The sequence below is a fragment of the Tenrec ecaudatus genome, chromosome 2, assembly GCF_050624435.1.
Source record: "Tenrec ecaudatus isolate mTenEca1 chromosome 2, mTenEca1.hap1, whole genome shotgun sequence".
In the NCBI taxonomy this organism is placed as follows: domain Eukaryota; kingdom Metazoa; phylum Chordata; class Mammalia; order Afrosoricida; family Tenrecidae; genus Tenrec; species Tenrec ecaudatus.
Genome location: NC_134531.1, coordinates 284,494,820 through 284,509,203, shown reverse-complemented (window position 1 = coordinate 284,509,203; position 14,384 = coordinate 284,494,820). Strand labels below are relative to the sequence as shown.

Sequence of the window (14,384 nt, the reverse complement as noted above, 5' to 3'; positions counted from 1 at the left end):
CTCAATATCAACCACTAAAAGGAGGCCAGCAGCTGACTCATTAATTGCTCATATGTAAATTCAGGTTGAAGCTTAGGAAAATGAAACAAGTCCACAAGAGCTAAATGATGACCTTGAGTAGATATCACTTGATTTTTGAGAACATCTCAAGAACAGATTTGCTGCCTTGAACACTAATGTCGGGAGACCCAGGGAGCTGGAGGATGACATCAAGAGCATCGTGCATGGAGAAAGCGAAAGGCCATCAAAAAGATTTGAAAGAAATAAAAGACCAAAGTGGATTTTAGGAAAATATTGAAACTGGCTTGTAATAGGTGAGTAGTTAAAGAAATGGAAGAGAAGTCAAGTCAAATAGTTGAACCGAAAATCTCAAAGGGCAGCTTGGGAAGACAAAGTAAACTATTGTAAGGAAATGTGCAGAGGCCTAGAATCAGAAACCATAAAGGAAGAATATCTTAACCCGAGATAACTAAGAAAAAAATTAAGTCTCTAATTGCAATATTGAACGTTTCTATGGGCAAAATATTAAATGATGCAGGAAGCATCAAAATAAAGTGGAAGGAATAAACAGAGTCACTGTACCAAAAAGAACTAGTTGACACGCCATCATTCCAAGAAGTAACAGAGGAACAGGAAAAAAAAAAAAGGTTTACTTGTGTTTGAATGACTATGCAAATGCATTCGACTGTATGGACCATAAGAAACTAGGGATTGCCGTGAGTATTCCAGAAAGTTTCACTGTGCTCTTGTAGCACCTGTCCATGGATCAAGAGGTAGTTGTGGGATGAGAACAGAGGAACGCTGCATGGCTTAAAATCAAGATATATCGATATATTGTATCCTCTCACCATATGTATTCAATCTGTATGCTAAGCAAATAATCAGCGATGCTGAATTATATGAAGAAGACTGAGGCACTGGGATTGGAGGCCTGAAATGGGCAGATGACACCACTTTGCTGGCTAACAGTTAGGAAGACTCGAAACTTTTGCGGGTGAAGATAAAAAGTGCAGCCTTTGGGATGGATTACAACGCAATATAAAGAAAACAAAAATCTGCACGCCTGGACCAATCAGTAACATCCTGATGAATGGAGGAAATATTGATGCTGTCACAGATTTTGCCTCGCTTGGATCCACAAGCAACGTTCATGGAAGCAGCAGTAATGAGATGAAAATACATTGTGTGGGGGCAAATCTGTTGCACAAGACCTCTCCGGAGTATTGCAAAGCAAGGCTATTACTTTGCAGACTAAGGTGCACCTGACCCACACCGCGGTATTTCCAATTGCCTCATATGATGTCAAAGTTGGACATTGAATAAGGAAGACTGGAGAAGAATTGATGCATTTGAATTAGGGTGCTAGTGAAAGTACTACGAACTGTCAAAGAACAGGAAAATCTGTCCTGTAAGAAGACTTAGAGCAAGACTATACTTTCAGGGATCATTTCTATAGTCCGTGACTAGAGAAGTTCCTCTGATCGTGTAGAGCACCGAAACCCACGAGGAGGAGGCGCAGCATTCTCTCCTGAGCTGTGAAGCCGGCTCCGGCGGCGCTGCCTCGTGCAAGCCGCTTGCCATTGGTGATCGTTCTCCCCGCCCCCGGGCGGGGCGAGGGGGAGAGTGCAGTCTGAGTGGAAAAAGAAAAAAAAAAAAAGAAGAAGACTTAGAGCACTCCTTAGAGGCAAGGATAGCTAGACTTCGTTGCACAACCAGTCCCTGGAGAAAGACATCATGCTTGATAAAGTAGAGAGGCAGAAGGAAGAAAGCCCTTGGCATGATGGATTGATACAGAGTCTGCAACAATGGGATCCAGCATAAGGAAAATTGAGAAAAGGCTACAGTACCGGGAAGAGCTTTGTTCTCTCACGCACAGAGCTGCTATGGAGGCAGAAATAACTTGAAAGTACCTACCAGCAATAGCCAGGCTTCGTGTCTCACAGGCGTATACTGGAGAAGACTGAGCTTTAGAAAAACACATTACCAAAACATTTCAATGACTGGTCCATTTGATAGGATAGCAAAATTGCAATGAAGACACCACTTTGAAGAAGAATGAAGAGACAAAGGAAATTCGGGCTGGCTCAAATTTTATTCAGCCTCCTTTATCATCGCAAATGAAGTAATTTCTACAGAGTTTATTACCACACAGTGTTAAGTATTAATAGAAACATGGGGGCTTAGAATGCATGTCTTAGGACTGATATTCAGCGAGCCTAGCAGTTCAGTTCTACTGGTTGTTAAAATATTGAGACCTTCCCAGCTAAATGGGTAAATAAGAGCCCTCGGAGGTCCTCAAATATGATGTGCTTGTCCAGGACTGCTGTAGCCAAGCCCAGGAGTCTACACATAGGATTATTGACATCATGCTGTTTACCTATTAGGCTCTCTGCTACCAGCGACGTCAGCTGTTCGAAACCACCGACCACTCCCTGGAAGAAAGATGGGGGTTTCTATCCCTGTAAAGAGTTACAGTCTCAGAATTGGGTCATTCTACGTCATTGTTGACTCAATAGCAGTGAATTTGGTTTTCTAGTTCACAAACTACTCGGTTACTGGCAGGAGAGAGAACAAATTTGGCAAGACTTATGTTTCAATGAGCAAGTGATTCTTGATGAACTTTAAGAACGTGGGCTCTAGAAAAGCCAAGGAAGAAGGGAAGACAGGTGAAAAGGAAATAATGGGGCGACTGCAGGCACTGGGCAGATGCTACAGACTCCAAGGGTGTGGGCGACACTCCCATAACAGGAGGGAAACGCAGAGGGATAGGTCTACGTTCTATCTTGTGGGACAGCAGTTGGAGTGTGGTGTGGGAGTGTCCACTTTCAGTGTTTTATTGACGATACTCTCTATAACAGAGCCCCGGGAGCCCATTGGTGATGATTTGGGCTGCGATCTGCAAGTCAGCAGTTTAAAACCACCAGCCACACCACCAGAGAAAGACTGGGTTTCTGCTCAGGTACAGAGGTACAGTCTCTGAAACTCACAGGGCAGCTCTACCCTGTCTTACAGGGTCCCTGTGTTCGTCTGGGTACTTTAGAGAACCAAATCCACAGAAACTCACGCATAAAAGAGAGTTTTATATAAAGGTTAAGAGTGCATCAAGAAAAATCCCTACCCAGTGCTGCCCAAGCCCACAAGTCCAACATTAACCCATATGTCTGACACCAATCCACAAAGTCCTCCTCCATCTCGCAAAACACACATGGTGACGCTGACTGCAGAAGGAAAGCTGAATCAGTGAACGTGTAAGCATCTCAGCACTGGCAAGGTCTCCACATGGCTGCTCCAGCACCCAGGGCTGCATCATGGTAGGTCCATGAGGCTTCTTCTTGGGTATGTCTTGCAGGAAGTGAGCCTTGCCAGCTGAAGCAGGGAACCGCTAAGGCAGCTGCACCCTAGTCCGACCATCACAAAGCAATAGACCTGAGAACTAGAAAGGCGAGCCTCACCAAATCATTTACCACTCCACCCTTCAATGAAGCCCACATGTGTTTATCTGCCAGGTTGGCACAATAAACTAGCCAATTCAGTCCCTGTGAGTCAGCATTGACTCATGGCAGTGAGTGAATACCCTCCATAAACTAGCTGCGTAAACATTGGGCCACTAATCACTTACCCAACAGAGAGTCCCATGACTAACCCTACCAACTCTTTCCTGAGAGAAACACATTCTTACTGGGCACTTGTTTTAAAATGCAGTACTCACTCACTGAGTACTGTAACTATTGTCATCATTCCTATTTTGTAGAGAAGTGACAAAGCCATAGTTGCCGTTCTCAAAGCCTAGCAACAAATTTTGGTTCTTACTGCCTTAATATAGATAACTTCCACTCTGCACTGAATGATCCGATTTCATCTATCCCAATACAGTTTTCAATACATGGTGTTTGCGATTGAGTCTATAGTAAAGACGTTATTATATCTTAGAAAAATCAGGCATACTAAGAGCGGGAAGAGTTTGATCATAATTTGTGTTAGTTGAGCATAAGCTGAGCGCAGACTCAGTACCACTGACAATGTAATTGGGGTGAGGAGAAGCCTTCGAATTATTGAGACCATAATCATCCAATGACTGTCACTTTGTTGGAAATGCCATCAGAAGAGTTTGATGGGTGTCATAGGTGAAATCATAATGCAGACAGGAGCATTGTTTTCCTGGTGGCAGCATTAATTTTTTCAAAAAAAATTTAAAATGCACACCTGGGAGAGCAGAGGACACCATTTATTTCTAAAACTCAACTCATTAATTTGGAAATTCATAGCATGAATTCATAAAAAACTTGAACCACAGCATGGTTCTTTTGGCAAGCAGATTTGTAATATATGCAATTGCCTACAGTCAGAAACTAAAGTAGAATTTAAAATTGTTGGGTTATTATCCAGTATTTTGTCTTGCTTTACTACCACCATAGAATGCTATTGCGTGGATTCCAACTCCTGGCCGGCTTTTGTGTCCCAGCCTTTGTGTCCCAGCCTATGTGGAGAACCGCTCTATGGGTTTTGCTCGGCTGTGTCCTTTTGGAAGCAGATCACGACCTTTCTGTCAGTAGCTGTGCATGTTTCTGCCACCAGGAACGATTGGTAAGTAGCATTAGTATCACCACGGAAAGAATAAAGGACAGCAAACTCTGGAAGAACAGCTGTATTTGCAGGTTGAGTTGAGATACAGATTTTACATACCCATCTCTCTAGCTAGCCCTGGTGGGGTAGTGGTTCTGTGTTGGACTGCTAACTGAAACGTCAGCTGTTTGAAATCGCCAGCAGCAACATGGGGAAAAGATGAGGCTAAGCCCGTGAAGAGTTATAGTCTCATTGACCCACAGGGCTGCTTCTAACCTGGCCTCTAGGGTTGCCTTGCGTCCGAATGGACTCCATGACGCTGTTTTGTTTTTTGGTTTTTGTTGTTGTTGTTTTATACCTATATCTCTATATATCAGCTAGGATGTATTACTAATATAAAGAGGAAAAGTAAATGCAAGTTAGCTTCTGTTTATTCTACCCATTTTTTATTCCAATAACCTAAAACCCAGGCTTATGCTTTTATGTTCATCTAAATTTATTCATATATAGCTCAGAGTCCTGAAGACAAATTGTATTGAATTTTCTCTAAATAGGTTTCTCAGCCCACTATATTTACTACTTCCCTTAACTCAATACTGACCTTAGAGGTCTTACTCTCTCCTGGACTTCTAACACAAACATGGGATGGGTGAGGTGACTTTTCTGGAATATCATTAAATGTCCAGTTTTCTTCCTTCCTCTACTTATCACTATCCCCACCCCAACCACCCACTCATGTTCACAATCAAGTAAATAATAAAATAAGCTGTTTTTTATATTAAAAATGCTTCTTTCCTGATGAGCAGATATTCTACAATGTGATAAGCAGTGGAGGACAAAGCTGTCACTTTCCAAAAGAGGCTCCTTCCAGGAGATTATCACTTCAAGGGTCACCTTGGGTTCTGTTGCATGTCTGGCTGGTAGCATGCTCTCCTTCTCTTCAATTAGAATCATAAGATATTCAAATGGTCTGAGTTGTCATCCTTATTTTCCCTAAGAAATGTTTAACTGACCAAGGAGACAGGAGTGGGGAGTCAAGGTTATATCTCCTCTCCCCACCTCAACTTAACAGATCCCCAGGCCCTCCTTCAGCTTTTATGAAGGCCTTTATTTATTCCCAAAGGAGAAAACTTTTGTGAAGTCTTAATATGACCAAATTACAACCAGAATGCAGGTAATTAAAATAGTTGAATACTTATGTAGTATTCATTATATACCAGGTACTACTTTAAACCCTACATAGCTATTCCGGCATTTAATTGTTACAAAATACTCATGAGATGAATGCTATTGCTCTTCTCACTTGATTGATTTGCTTAAAAACCACAACTGAGACTCACGGCTATAGTCTATTATCAGTCTGTAGGCACTCTACCATACTGAAGTAATTCTGGGAGGGGTCCAGTTAATGAGAGGATTTAGATACACCTTGAACACGTTGAGTACTACTTCTGCTGCTTAGTTGTCACTAGCGCTTCAAGGAAAAGGTAGTAACATAAAGCATTAACTCTCATTTATTTCAAAATTTATATAAACTATTGTGCTTTTTTATGAATCACAGGTGCACTTCCTTTTTAATATAGAGAAATTATATTACTGTTTTAGAGAGTTGAATTTGTTAAATATTTTATCTCAGAGAGGTAGCAGTCAAGAAATCAGAGGACACATTCCTTTGGGTAAATCTACTGTACACGAACGATCTCTATAAAGCATTGAAGAACAAGAATGTCACGTTGAGAACTAAGACCTGCCGGATGCAACTCCTCATAGGAATGTGGAAATTGGACATGGAATAAATAAAAAAAAGAAGAATCCACGCATTTGAATTACGGTGCTATCAAAGAACATTGAAAGTACCGTGGGCTTACAAAATAGATAAATAGATGTGTCTTGGAGAAGTACAGCCAGAATGCTCCTGAGAAAAAAGGATGGTGAGACTTTGTCCCCCTTACTTAGGACATGTTTTCAAGAGAGACCAATCCTTGGAAAAGGACATTGTGCTTGGTAAAGTAGAAGGGCAAGGAAATATAAGTCTGTCAACGTGATGTATTAATACAATGCTTGTACCAATGGGCTTAAACTTAGCAATTTGGAGCATGATCTGGGACCTGGCAGTGTTTCATTCAGTTGCACTTAGCTGAACACCGTTCATTATGCTTAATTGACACCAATATAGAACCCATCACAAAACTGCATACAGTGATTTTTATTGTTGGTAACAATTACAAATATTGGACTCTGGAGGTTCCACATAGTTTTTCACCGGTAAATTCACTCACATCACATATTTCTTTGTTAGTACTATATGTTATGTATGGAGATATTGTCTATTTGTTCATTACTTTTGATAAGTATACCTTTTCCCTCTCTTCAAGAATCTTGGATGTAATCCTAGGATAGAGAGTGCAAAGTCACTTGAAAATGATTGATAGTAATTCCTGGCTCCAAGAGCACTCCGTTTGGAAAAGTAACTATATATCGTTGAGCCTTGAAAAACCTAAGAAATTTGCTAGAGAAGTACAGTGCTTATCTCTCATTATTTCCAATGAAAGTCAGCTTGCTTCCTTCAAGGTTTTTCTGTGAATTATGTAGAATAGGGGGTTTCTAGTCGTCCGCCTTTGTGAAAGATACTGTACTGATGGATTTTCATGATGAATCCTCCCTCTTCTGGGTGTTGAGTGATTTCTAACACCCCGATATGGAAGCGAAGAAAGCAAGTAAGGAGGGATTTTGAAGAAAGGTTATGGTAATAGCTGGGAGTCTTCCTGCTGAGCCATCCCAGAACTGGAGTTTTGAATAATGCATGTCCCATAAATCTAAGTGTCCCACTATGCCACATTTTAGAACAGGGAGAGAAAATAATAGCTACTGTCCACACTTATCACCAATAATAAATTGCAGGGCTCCTGTGTGTGGCGGCGATTAATGCAAAATGCAACCCAAAACACATAACTAAATAAATAGATAGTTTGACTTTCTTGGGGTTATCTCTCTTCCTCCTTCTTTTTCTCTCTCCTTTCTAAATGGAAAATACATTTTTAAATAAAATCTCCAGAACCCCTACCCGATTCTCTTTGGGACAGACAGACAAATGGGCTCTTTTGCCAGACAAGGGCAGGTGTGTGTGTGTGTGTGTGTGTGTGTGTGTGTGAGAGAGAGAGAGAGAGAGAGAGAGAGAGAGAGTCAGTTAGTTTGTTAGTTAGTTAGTTAAATAGTTAGTTAGTTACCTACAGGGAGTTCTCTGCCAATGTAGGCTTCACTTGAGTGCCCTCATGGGGTGGAATACAATCAGTGCTTCCCCCAGTGGGTGGTACTGCTCCCTGGGGGGTTCTGGCATCCTCTCCAAGGGCTGCAAAAGCAGCCTCTTTATCCTACACTATAGGCTATAGTACACACATTTTTAATTGACAAATGGTCACTGGGTAATTTTTTTTCTGAAAAGGGGGTGGTGGGCCAAATAAGTTTGGAAACCTAAGCGAGGGAAGTGTGACAGTCAGTAGAGTGGCCACACCACTGTGGCCTCAAGCGCAGGCTCATAGCAAGTTCATTGTGTAGAGAACAAAAATGCAGAGTACCTCTCAATCGAAGATGAAATAGGTCATGTAACCTACAAGACATGATTCAGTAATTAAATTTATATTAAATGTATGTCAATATTAAGAAATTGGTCATGTATCTAGAAAATAAAACGTGCTACTAGGAGGTACGTGGAATAAGTGTCATCATGGAGAACTGGTACTCATTTCTATAAGATCCTCTCATTGCCTGTCTGCCCCAGAGGGAGCTAGCACTTATTGAGACCCATCAATTTGCAGGCATTCTACCACCGGGCCAGCGGATCAGGTTCTTTAACCCTCTTCCCAACCCTGTGCAGTAAAGACTGGCATTTCCTCTGTGGTTAAGAGCAAGAAACATGCACAGAGGGAGGAAGTAAATCCTCCAAAGGCATATGCTCGCTGGTGGAAGATCTGGGATTCGAATGCCTGGTCTGCTAACCACCAAGGCCCTGTTCTTTCCGCTCGGTGTTATCTAGGGTCATCAGACTAAGTACAAGAGAGTCGGTTAAATTTGAGTTTGGGATGAAAAATGAATATCCTTTTAGTATTTTCATGTCCCAAGTATTGTATGGTTCATTTTTATGCTAAAGAAAACAGTTATTTATCTGAAATTCAAATGTAAGGGAAACCTTGCATGCTTCTTTCCTGAGTCAGACAATGTTCCCCATAGAGCATCCCTGAGTCTGACTGTCTGTCTTTGAGAAGGAGCAAACCATTGAAAGGGAAAGGCTTCCTTTAGGAGAGGCTGGTCCAGGGAGGGGATGCTTAGGAGAGGCATGAGGTGATCGGAATATGCAGGATAATTTTCTGCAGCAGAACAAGTGAGCAGGGATTGAGCAATTTACGGAGGATTTGCTTTGGGCAAGGGCTGCTGCGCTGAACTGTTAAGAGCAGAACTGGATTCCTCAAACTGCCCCTCACTGTAGGGAATTGGATGTTCTCTAAGCTCTCACACTTTCTGATCTATTCTACCATGCCTGAGAGTCTCTGGGTAATGCAAATATTAACGCCTTCTGCTACCATGAAGTTGGGGGGTCTGGTCTACCTAGAGGCACCTGGGAAGAAATGTTTGGCGAGTTACTGTCAAATGTGATTCATTGAAAACCCCTTGGAGCACAGTTCTACTCTGATACACATGGGGTCGCCGTGGATTGGGAGTCAATTTGAATGCAACTCTTTTGATTTTCTCTTTCCCCTAAATGGATGACAGAGCAAATGAGAAACCTGGATTCAACAATGTTTTCTTTTCTTTGGACTGTGCATGAGCACCCCTGCTCCTCATTCCAGAAGAGAGGAGAGTATTTCTTTCTTTTTTAGAATTTTTTTAAACAATTTATTGGGTCTCATACAATTCTTATCACAGTTCATACATATACATACATCAATTGTATAAAGCACATCTGTACAGTCTTTGCCCTAATCATTTTTTTCTCCTCTTTTCTTTTTTTACATTTTATTAGGGACTCATACAACTCTTATCACCATCCATACATATACATACATCAATTGTATAAAGCACATCCATACATTCCCTGCCCCAATCATTCTCAAGGCATTTGCTCTCCACTTAAGCCCCTTGCATCAGGTCCTCTTTTTTTTCCCCCTCCCTCCCCTTTCCCCCCTCCCTCATGTGCCCTTGGTAATTTATACATCGTTATTTTGTCATATCTTGCCCTATCCGGAGTCTCCCTTCCCCCCTTCTCTGCTGTCCCTCTTCCAGGGAAGAGGTCACATGTGGATCCTTGTAATCAGTTCCCCCTTTCTAACCCACTCACCCTCCACTCTCCCAGCATCGTCCCTCACACCCTTGGTCCTGAAGGTATCATCCACCCTGGATTCCCTGTACCTCCAGCCCTCATATGTACCAGTGTACAGCCTCTGTCCTATCCAGGCCTGCAAGGTAGAATTCAGATCATGGTTGTTGGGGGGAGGAAGCATCCAGGATCTGGGGGAAAGCTATGTTCTTCATCGGTACTACCTCGCACCCTAATTAACCCATCTCCTCTCCTAAACCCCTCTATGAGGGGATCGAGAGGAGAGTATTTCAAATCCCTCTAGAAAACAGTTTTCATGAAAAGTTACCTTGAACCCTCCAAGGCAATTGAGTACAACACTTCCCTATACAAATCTGAGGCCATCAGACTTATCTTGCTCAGCCCTGGGCCCAGTGGAGCTTATCTGGGTCTGCTCTAACCCCGAGGCCAGGCCAGTTTGTCTAGTCTTCTCCTTGAATTTCACCTCTCACAGCCTATAGGTCCTTTGCCTTTTTAGCCTAGCATTCAGTGTGTGCACTATCTGCTAGGAAACTGATAAAGGTAATGTGAGCTAATGTGTTAATGAGCATGGTAATGACCATCAATGGACTTTGCCTTTCTAGATAGCATGTGCTGTCTTAAATACTAGACCGCCCATTGATATGCAGGGTGGTAGTCAGGCATCTGTTTTCTTATCACTTCTATACCACATTCATTCCATGACTGCCAATCTCACTCTATGCCCACCCACCCATGAGCCCATGGTGCAATCGATTAGCCAGGGCATCTATTTCTTTACCCCATCAAATGACCCAATTTATCTAAGCATGGTCTATTAGGAAGACCATTTTTTCCCCTTAGTCTCCATTGAACTGAGTTGATTAAATCAAAGTAGGCAAATCTATCATATAGAAGCCTTATTTCATTGAAATAGGAAAGCACTGGAAAATCGGCTGCAAAAGACCGCTTTAAAGTATTGAAAAACAAAAGGACCAGAGAAGAAAGGACCAGGTAATCTACTTCTGAAAGACGAGAGCTGGGATCATTCTATGGAGCTGTTCTACTCTGCACAGAACCATGGAGATGTAATAACACATTGGTTCAGCATGAGTTAGGATGAACTCAATGGTAATTAAGAACAACACGACGTTTGCCCTACTCCCTCCGAGCTTTTCTCACTTGCATCCCTACTATACCCTATGTAATTTTACATCCTATCATTAAAGTTAAAATTACAAACTCAGCTAAATTGCCTAGGTAGAAAGTCTGAGTCTACCACTTAATAGCTATGTAATTCTAGACAAGGTAACTTATTCTCTCTGTGCCCAAATCTTTGTGAAAATGGAAAATAAGTTCACTCTCTTTATATCGGGTAGCTCTGAGCTGCAAAGGAGGTGATGTTCATAGAAATGGCACCCAGCTCGTATGGCACAGGTGTTTGCAATGATCATTTTATACTTGTTGCTACACATCTGTCTTCCAGTTGCTTGAAGGCAGAAAAGTTGTGTCATGCCACATGTAAACTTGCAGACCCTAGTGTGCAGCCTGTAGTGGGCATTTCACATTGGTGGACCAGCTAACCCTCCACATACAGGTCTAAGGATAGCCTAATTCTGGGCCTAACTCTTTGCTAGAATGACTGGCAATGGAACTGAAATTTACACAGGGAATCCTGGGCAGATAAACCCCTCAGAACCATTAATGAGAATAGAGATACCAGGAGGGGAAGGGGAAGTGGGGGAGGAACAAGGAACCAATCACAATGATCTATCTATAACCCCTTCCCTGAGGGACAGACAAAAGAAAAATCGATGAAGGGAGACATCGGTCTGTGTAAAACATGAAAACAAAATAATACTTTATAAATTATCAAGGGTTTGTAAGGGAGGAAGGGTGGGGGAAGGAGGGGAAAAAACGAGGAGCTGATACCAAGGGTTCAAGTAGAAAGAAAATGTTTTGAGAAGGATGATGGCGATAAATGTACAAACATGCTTGACACAAGGTATGTGTGTATGGATTGTGAAGATGTATGAGCCCCCTATAAAATGATTTTTTAAAAAGGAACTGAAAATTAATGGTCTCCCTTATTCAACCCCTGCGAATGTCTCAAGGTATATTGAAGAGTTGTTTTTCCTTCAAACCCAAGCATGAAATATGGCTATTTGGATAACTAATTTGCTTATCTGTCTAGGTTTATATAAGGTCTGGCCCGAACGGCTGATTTCAATTGAGAGCCATTTACTTCTATATAACAAATCTTTCTCTAATCAAGAATTGTGTCTCTTTGTATTACCATCTACTCTCAGGCAAAAACTTCACTTTCTCAAAGAAAAATATTCTGAACCATGCATGACATTATTTTGTGTAAGGGTGCTTCAAAATGTTTATGGAAAATGGAATTACCTTTCAATGATTTTTTTAATGGATTTTTGAAGTCCTCTCATAGGTTCATATAGAAACATGCCTCTTTATAGACTGATGCAGTGGCTGCCCCAATGGATCAACACTGAAATTGTAGAGAAGGCTCAGCACTGGGCAGTGTTCCCTTCTGTCACCCCTGCGGTTGCCAGGAGTTGTAATTGATTACATGAATGGCACTTAACAGCAACAGCAGTATTTGCATGTGCACACAAGTAAATAAAAGGTAGTGCTACACTATTACATTTTTATATTCTTGTTTAAATAAGAATATCAAACAAGATTATTTATTAAACCAGAATGTCAAGATGTGAAGCTACTGTTTCTTGGCCTATCCTCCTTCTAGGTGCGTTCACTTCTGAAGGCAGTTTGTCCATCTCTCTAATCCTTCCCTGAAGAATTCTGTGCTCTCTGATGTACACCACAGCAACACAACCATGCTGGTATCCGGCAGGCACTCAAGATGGGCTACTTTTCAATGCATTTTGAGTCTGGGTAACAAAAAGGGGTATGAAGGGGCAAGGTCAGGGGCTGGAGGACCTAAGGGAGACACTTTCCTAGAGAACATTTCCTCCTAGCGTAATCCATGCTATTCTCAAAGAAACCAGCAGGTACACTGTTGTGAGGGACAACAATTCTTGGGTACAGCTTTTCCCTGGATTTCTCTCAATAGTGCAATTTTGAAGTTCATAAAATGTCTTCATAAACTTCATAAAACTTCCCAGTAATCATCCTGTGTGCTTTGAGAAATTTGTCATCACAACCTTGTGAGCTGACCTCTGTCTTGAAATTAATGGACCAACCATTAGAAGCCTGTTTTCCACAGGCTTTTTTTGGGTAGGCCCCCTAAGCAGACTTAGACACGTGTATTGCTGAGAGAACCTGTCTGCAGCCATCCCCTGAGCATTCATGGGCTGGAACCCCAATAGTAATACATTTTCAATTAACCTTGTATGTATGTATACACACACACACACACACACACACACACACACACACACCAGTCCTTTTCTGCATCCTAATTTTCTCAGTATTTGTGGTTAGAAAACCCTTTATAATAAAAGATTGAATTTCCTATATTCCCCCCAAACGAAATCCCTATGATGTATGCCTGAGGTATCATTAAAAAGTAGGTCACATCTGTTTTCCCTCTTCACTCATAGGCAGACTTTTTACCCCAAGGTCTTCGTGTTTTTTCCTTCTTCACCCCCAACTCTTTTGTCTGCCAGCTGCCTCAGCCTCCCCTGCAGAGCCCCAAACCGTTATCTTTATTCTGTCCCTTTCTTTTGGGGGCCTTTTCCATCAAGAATCTAATCCACTAGAGTGAACTAATGTGTTCATGGCGGACACTAACTTAGTCTTCCTGGTTAAGGGACACATTAAAGTTATGTTCCACCAAATCACATTCGTATCACAAGGCAAAAAGAAGTTAGCCCTGAGCTTGGGGCAGCATGAGGGGAGGCAATATGAAGGGGTTAGAGAGGTGAACTCTTTAGATTCTTTACATTTCAGCAAAGTTAGTCTCTTTAAACAAATGGACTATGCTCTGCATTGTGGGGAATGATAAAATGACATGTGTTCTCTAAGCATTGGGTGCCTAGTGGGCTTCTATGGTGCCAACCTCACCTACTCATAAAGTGAGTAGATTCTAACCCAGAATGGAGGACAGCAAATTAGTATGTGGAACCCATAAGGTTTATTAGTATGTGCGAGAACGCATAAGAATTACTGTCCTTGGGCTAGAAGGGTAGGAGTAGCAGAAGGCAAGAGGAAATATTGAGCAAAATGTTCCCAGTAAGAAATCAAGGGGGTTACATCTTTTATGAATCTCGTGTATGATGTACATCAATATTTTCTCTACTTTTGCAGTCAGATAATCAAATAAAGGTGTCCTTGAGGTACCCGTAGAGTCCCCTAGGAAGTCAATCAAGATTATATGAAAATGTTTGTATCATTTTAATCATTTCTCCAAAGAATTCTGTGTTTTCCTCCTTGCACCAAAAGAAAGCTTGGGTTATCTTCTCGGGATGCAAATCTTGTTTCCAACATTAGCCTGTAATTTAAATGTCCTTTGAGTGCATGGAACAAAAAG

At 41.7% G+C, this 14,384-nt stretch overlaps 1 non-coding gene across 1 annotated transcript; it reads left to right on the top strand.

Annotated features, from left to right (window-relative positions):
* Positions 1 to 1,425: 1,425 nt before the first annotated feature.
* Positions 1,426 to 1,639, top strand: LOC142441879 (small nucleolar RNA U3). Its single transcript, XR_012783172.1, has one exon. It is a non-coding gene; the product is annotated as a small nucleolar RNA U3 (small nucleolar RNA).
* The last annotated feature ends 12,745 nt before the right edge of the window (positions 1,640 to 14,384 follow it).